Consider the following 6,000-nt stretch of genomic DNA (forward strand, 5'->3'; position numbering starts at 1 on the left):
GTTTGTACGAAAATGCCTTGTTGATGTCAGAGGTCAAAATTGGACAATGGAAGACTGGAAGAACATTGCCTGGTCTAATGAGTCTCGTTTCAAGCTGCAACATTCAGAAGGCAGGGTCAGACTTTGGCGTAAACAACATGAAAGTATGGATCCATCCTGCCTTGTATCAACGGTTCAGGCTGGTGGTGGTGTAATGGTGTTGGGGACATTTTCTTGGCACACCTACCTGAGTATTGTTGCTGACCATGTCCATCTCTTTATGACCACAGTGAACCCATCTTCTGATGGCTACTTCCAGCAGGATAATGCACCATGTCACAAAGCTCACATGATCTCAAACTGGTTACTTGAACATGACAATGAGTTCACTGTACTCCAATGGCCTCCACAGTCACCAGATTCAAATCCAATAGAGTACATTTGGGATGTGGTGGAACGGGAGATTCGCATCATGGATGTGCAGCTGACAAATCTGCAGCAACCGCATGATGCCATCATGTCCGTATGGACCAAAATATCTGATGAATGTTTCCAGCACCTTGTAGAAAGTATGCCACGGAGTATAAAGGGGGTCCAACCCAGTACTAGCAAGGTGACCTAATAAAGTGACCAGTGAGTGTATATACCATCTATAAATACCTAATTTTAATCTGAAAAGGGTAGGTTATTTAGTGCTCAGAACTGTAATACACTATATGGACAATAGTATTGGGACACCTGACCATTACACCAACAGGGACTTTTTGGACATTGCATCCTAAATACATAGACATTAATATGTAGTTGTCCCTCCCCCTTTGCAGCTATAGTAGCTTCCACTCTCCTGGGAAGGCTTCCCATGCGATTTTGGAGTGTATCTCCAGTAGAGCATTTGTGAGGTCAGGCACTGATGTTGGAGGAGAAGGTCTGACTTGCAATCTCCATTCCAGTTCATCCCAAAGGTGTTTGATGGGATTGAGGTCAGGGGTCTGTGCGGCTAGTCAAGTTCTTCCACATCAAACTCATCCAACATTGTCTTTATTGACCTTGCTTTGTACACTGGGGCACAGTCATGTTGGAACAGAAAACCCCTTCCATAAACTGTTCCCACAAAGTTGGAAGCATAACATTGTTCAAAATGTCTTTAACTGGTTTTACAAGAGTCTTTTAGCCCTTCCCATCACTTTTTTCTCTGGCTTTTTTTCCATCTCACCTCAAATGCATTGTAAATATTTCCAGCTTTATTGCTGCTGGCATTTACGAATACAATTATGCCTGTGTTCAGCATTGGTATTACACAAGGAAACATTTAATACTTAGCAGCAAAGCAGCTTACTGTGCCAAAAAGGCATCGTAGGCAAACTATATACACGACAAGGACACAAAAATGCATGACATGGATAATTCCAACATCTTAACTATATAGGAAATTATATTAATTAGCCAATATTTAAAGCTAGAGGATTGTAAGTCAATGAAAGTTAATTGAAATAATATTAACAATCATGTGGTCTGATACGTTAACAGAACTTGGAATAGACCATAATCCTATATTTTTTAGTTTGGCCTTACCAGCTAGGTTGGTGGTGTTTGTTTTTTTTTCCAATTTACATTATTAAATGAAAGATTTCAAAAAATTGTTATAAACATATATAATGAGAGATTAAATTATTGTTAAGCAGGCTACAAAAGGTATCTCTCTAGTCTGAATTTTCAACTTCCATTGACATATAATACATTTTATTTAACAGAAAAAAGCGAAATAAACCATACTTTGCCTTTAAGGCATGTGTAGATTTCAGAAAACTTCATACGTTGGAAGTAAGTGACCAACCTTATCAATAGGACACACATGGAATGATTTAGAGGCATGTCTTCTATAGGAACCAGTGATTAAAATGTCTTCTTTAATTCAGTTACTCTTGAGAGATGAAGCATAATCCCATGAATACTGTCTTCTGCACTATATTTATATCCTTTTAGGAGCTGCCTTCCTAACAAGTCTGACCTGGGGTTTCTGTAAAATATCACCAATTCCCAGACTTACACAAATGTGTCCCATGAAAGAGAAAACACTAAATGATTTCTACAGGAACGTCCCCAGAGGAATCACATGGAAATAGTACATGCTTGTGATCTCAGCAGCTGAAAGTCCTTTGTGTAAATGTTACCATCTGAAATGAAAGCTGACCTTAAATAGTTCTGATTGTATTCAATTCTCAATCAGGTTGAACTTTACCTTTTAAAAAAAAACCCTGAAACATAGCCCATCTGTGTCCACATGAGGCATGTTTGTTTAACGGGTTGTGATAATTTCAACCACACAAGAATTGTTGATTGATGCTGTAGTGAATGTGTTTTTTTGCCTTTGGTTGTTAAAGTAGAAGACCCCCCTGAACTTAAGGAACTGTAGCCACCACTAACCATAGAACTCTTGATATTATTTCCTTAAGCTTGTAAACATGGAGCAACACTGTGTGCCTCCTGTTAGTACTGAATAAAGTAGCAATGCAATTTTTGTTTGTGTAATTTTACCTAGTGAGCATAGAAAAATGAATAATTATTCCCCATATTTAAAATAATTGAGCGTTTACAGAGGTAGTCTGTGTAAGGTACTCTGCACAATCTATTTTGTAAGTGAATGCTACCATGTTGTCAGAGAAATTGAAAATGGCTTCTCATAATTTTCTATGCTGTATTTTTTTTTTATTATTAACTCGTCAGAGGAAATAATAAAATGACATCTGATAAGGTGTTTTTGTTAAGCTTGCTAAAAAATCCAGTTAATATTTTGGCTAAATGAAACCACAACTTAAAGTTCTCTCAGCTGGTCTTTAGACATTCTTTATGTACGTCTTTTCAAATACCCGGCCCACACAGCTATTTGATAGCTGTCTGAACATTTTATGCATGAACAAAGTGTTTTAAAGCAAACCAAATGTTGTATGGTGAAGATTAGAGCTACCATGAAGGGAGTACGACGAGTTATGAGGCCCTCTTATTCCCACACTGGTGTACACCCCAGCATCTCTACCTTGGATATGGATGCATTGTTTGCAATGTAGGTACTTGCAACATAGGGCTAAAAGGAGCTGTACTTCTTTAATATGGGGGGGCGGCCTGTGAAAAGAAGTAGCGGTCCTTTTTTCAAATATGTAGGGTTCCTTAGGGGATTAGGATGATGGCCCGTGTTGGGGTGGGTGTCTAGACTCCAAGTTGATATTGAGCCCAAAACTTTACTGACACTCGAAAATGTACAACTCCTTTTCATGAACCTCATGTCAACTTTAAAATATTAAAACATTTTTTTTTATTTTACATGTCTACATGTAATAATCATCTGTAATTACTGAGCCTCTGTCACAATGCTTCTATTGTATTTAATATTATTATTATGACACCTCCCATGACATTGTATTGTTAAGAAGTTAGTCCCACATGCATGTAATTAATATCCCAGAAAATATCAATAAAACTAAAACAGTCTAAATGCCAGTAATTGCGATCCTTTAACTATTATTTACCAGTAAATTATATTGTTAAAAGTAATTATATGGTATGCAGCAGAAATGCTTCTAAGAGTCTTCATAAATCCTCTATAAAACAGTAGAAATTGTACCAATTGTGAATTGATTCAGCTCACCAACTGCAATATATAATGACATACACACACACACACACTGTAGGTGCTTTATATAAGATATATGAACAACCATCACAGTAGCAAAATGTGGTAGCCTGTGTAATAACCTGTACCTAACATAAAGTCACCAGTCTGTTCCTTTGACTAATCTGAAAAATAATAATTTAGAGTGTCATTAATAGATCATAGCTGTATTTGAGCATCAGATTTGGATTAGTGCTTTGACCATTCTGAAAGATTAACGAATATAAAAAAACACCACGTACATGATACCTTGACCCGAAACAGTGTATTTATCACATGGAGTCTAAGTTTATTATGGTTTGGTCTGTGTGCAGTAATGATGCAATGAATATTCTTAAAATGTAATAGCCTCAAGTAAGCTGAGGTATATTGATGGCTTTGCTTTGAAAGGAGGCTAATGTGTAATTAGGTGTGCCCTCAAATGATTTAGAAGCTAAACAAAAAACAAGCCCTATACGGAGTAGGCTACAAGAATAGATCTCTTTAATACCTTTATCATCACTAAGATCACCTCTATTTAGGTGAATGACGTAGGGAGCAGTAAAAATGTTTTTAAGCAAATACCAATTTCGAATGACATTCTAACTCTCAAGCATAGAAAAATAATTCCCATACATGCCATGTATTTAAACAGCTTACATTCCAATTTATTTCATTATTGTGCTGAGGGGAGCCAAAAGAAAAATACTTTTGAAAGTGGTATGTATTTAACCAAAGGAAAAAAGTTACATGTACAATCGTCATCAATTCTTTTTTTCCCCTTCTGTTTTCATAATTATCTATCTATTTTTGTCCATCTATGTAACATAGAAACATAAAATTTGATGACAGATAAGAACCATTCAGTCCATCTAGTATGTCTGTTTCACTGATGTAAAGACTTGTTTTAATGTAATTAGCCACTTTTATGTCAGAATAACTTTGTGCATATCTAAATTCCCTCACTTTATTAGCCGTTGCCACTTCTTGTTACCACCTCCATAGTAAAGTAAAAATTACTTACATTACATTTAAGCCTCTGACCCTCTACTTTTAGATTATGGCTTCTTGTTCTAAGGTTTCTGCTCCCTTGAAGTTTTTTGTTAAATCATTATTACATATTTCTCATCTCTCTCATTTCTCCTCTAAGCTAGTCTTTTCTGAAAATTTTTATCCTGCAAGCCATTCACCATTTTAGTAGCCATCCTCTGAACTCTCTCCAGAATGTCAATATACTTCTGTAGATCGGGTTATTTCTCCCACCATATTTAACTTTAATTTAGCACAGTTTTGATTCTGGCTTTGTACTGCATCCTATTATTGGAGAGGTCAAAACCATATTAGGTTTCTGTATACATATCACATTAGTAAGTGTTAACAAAATAACACAAGAAATGAAACATGCTATAGTGTTGATTTAATGTAAGTATACTAATTTACTATGTCTTTTTTCTGAATCATTCTGGATACATACATCATATTACTAATGATCACCCTATTCTGAGGTCAGGTTTTAAGGTGCACAGGTTACTTAATGAGCCAGTTGGGCATCCCTTGTAAACATCCTATTTAACTATGGAGGTCGGTGTCTAGCATGATGTACCTGAGTTGTGCCCTTAAGAGGTTGTTGTGGAAATCAAACGTTACCTCCCAGTGCATCAGACTCTTATCACCGAATAGCAGAAACAGTTAACCTCTTCCTACCCACTCTCCACATCCTAAGATTCCACAAGGTGGAACCCCGAGATATGACATCATATAACAGCACTCAGCAAAAAGGATGGTGGCACAGATTTAAATGCTAGTAGAGGCGAGGGCGCTGTGAGGCCTAAATACAGCATTGCACACTGCCACATATAGAACTGCCAAACATAGAAATATGGAGTTTTACAGCAGATAAGAATCTTTCAGTCCATCTAGTCATGGGCGTGGGGATGGGGGGGATAGATCCCCTCCAGTAACTCATGTGGGGGGGGACTGTTAATGAAGAAATCCCCCCCCAGGGCCGCAGGAGGAGAGGGGTGCCGAGCGGTTGTTTTCAGCAACAGCTCGGCATACTTCTGTCTCCTCTGCTCCCTGCTGCCGCCGCCACCCGCCTCAAAGCTGCCCCGACTGCAGTGCAGTGGTTGTATGTCTTATTCAGTTAATCTATACATGCATGTGGGGATCTGATGGGGGAAAATGCTGTCCCCCCAGATTCTTAGGGGTTCCTACGCCCATGAATCTAGTCTGCCCATAAAGGTAAAATTGGGACTCAAAAGTAAAGAATAGAATAGCCATACTTAAAAGTGGTTACAATGTAAAATACTTTATAGTAGACCAAGCAGATGTCTACGGTAGTAGAAAAGCTTCTGTTACCTAAAAACAATCCCATT

Source organism: Sceloporus occidentalis, unplaced genomic scaffold, assembly GCF_023333645.1.
Source record: "Sceloporus occidentalis isolate IW3139 unplaced genomic scaffold, rSceOcc1.0.p SCAF_42, whole genome shotgun sequence".
Lineage (NCBI taxonomy): Eukaryota > Metazoa > Chordata > Lepidosauria > Squamata > Phrynosomatidae > Sceloporus > Sceloporus occidentalis.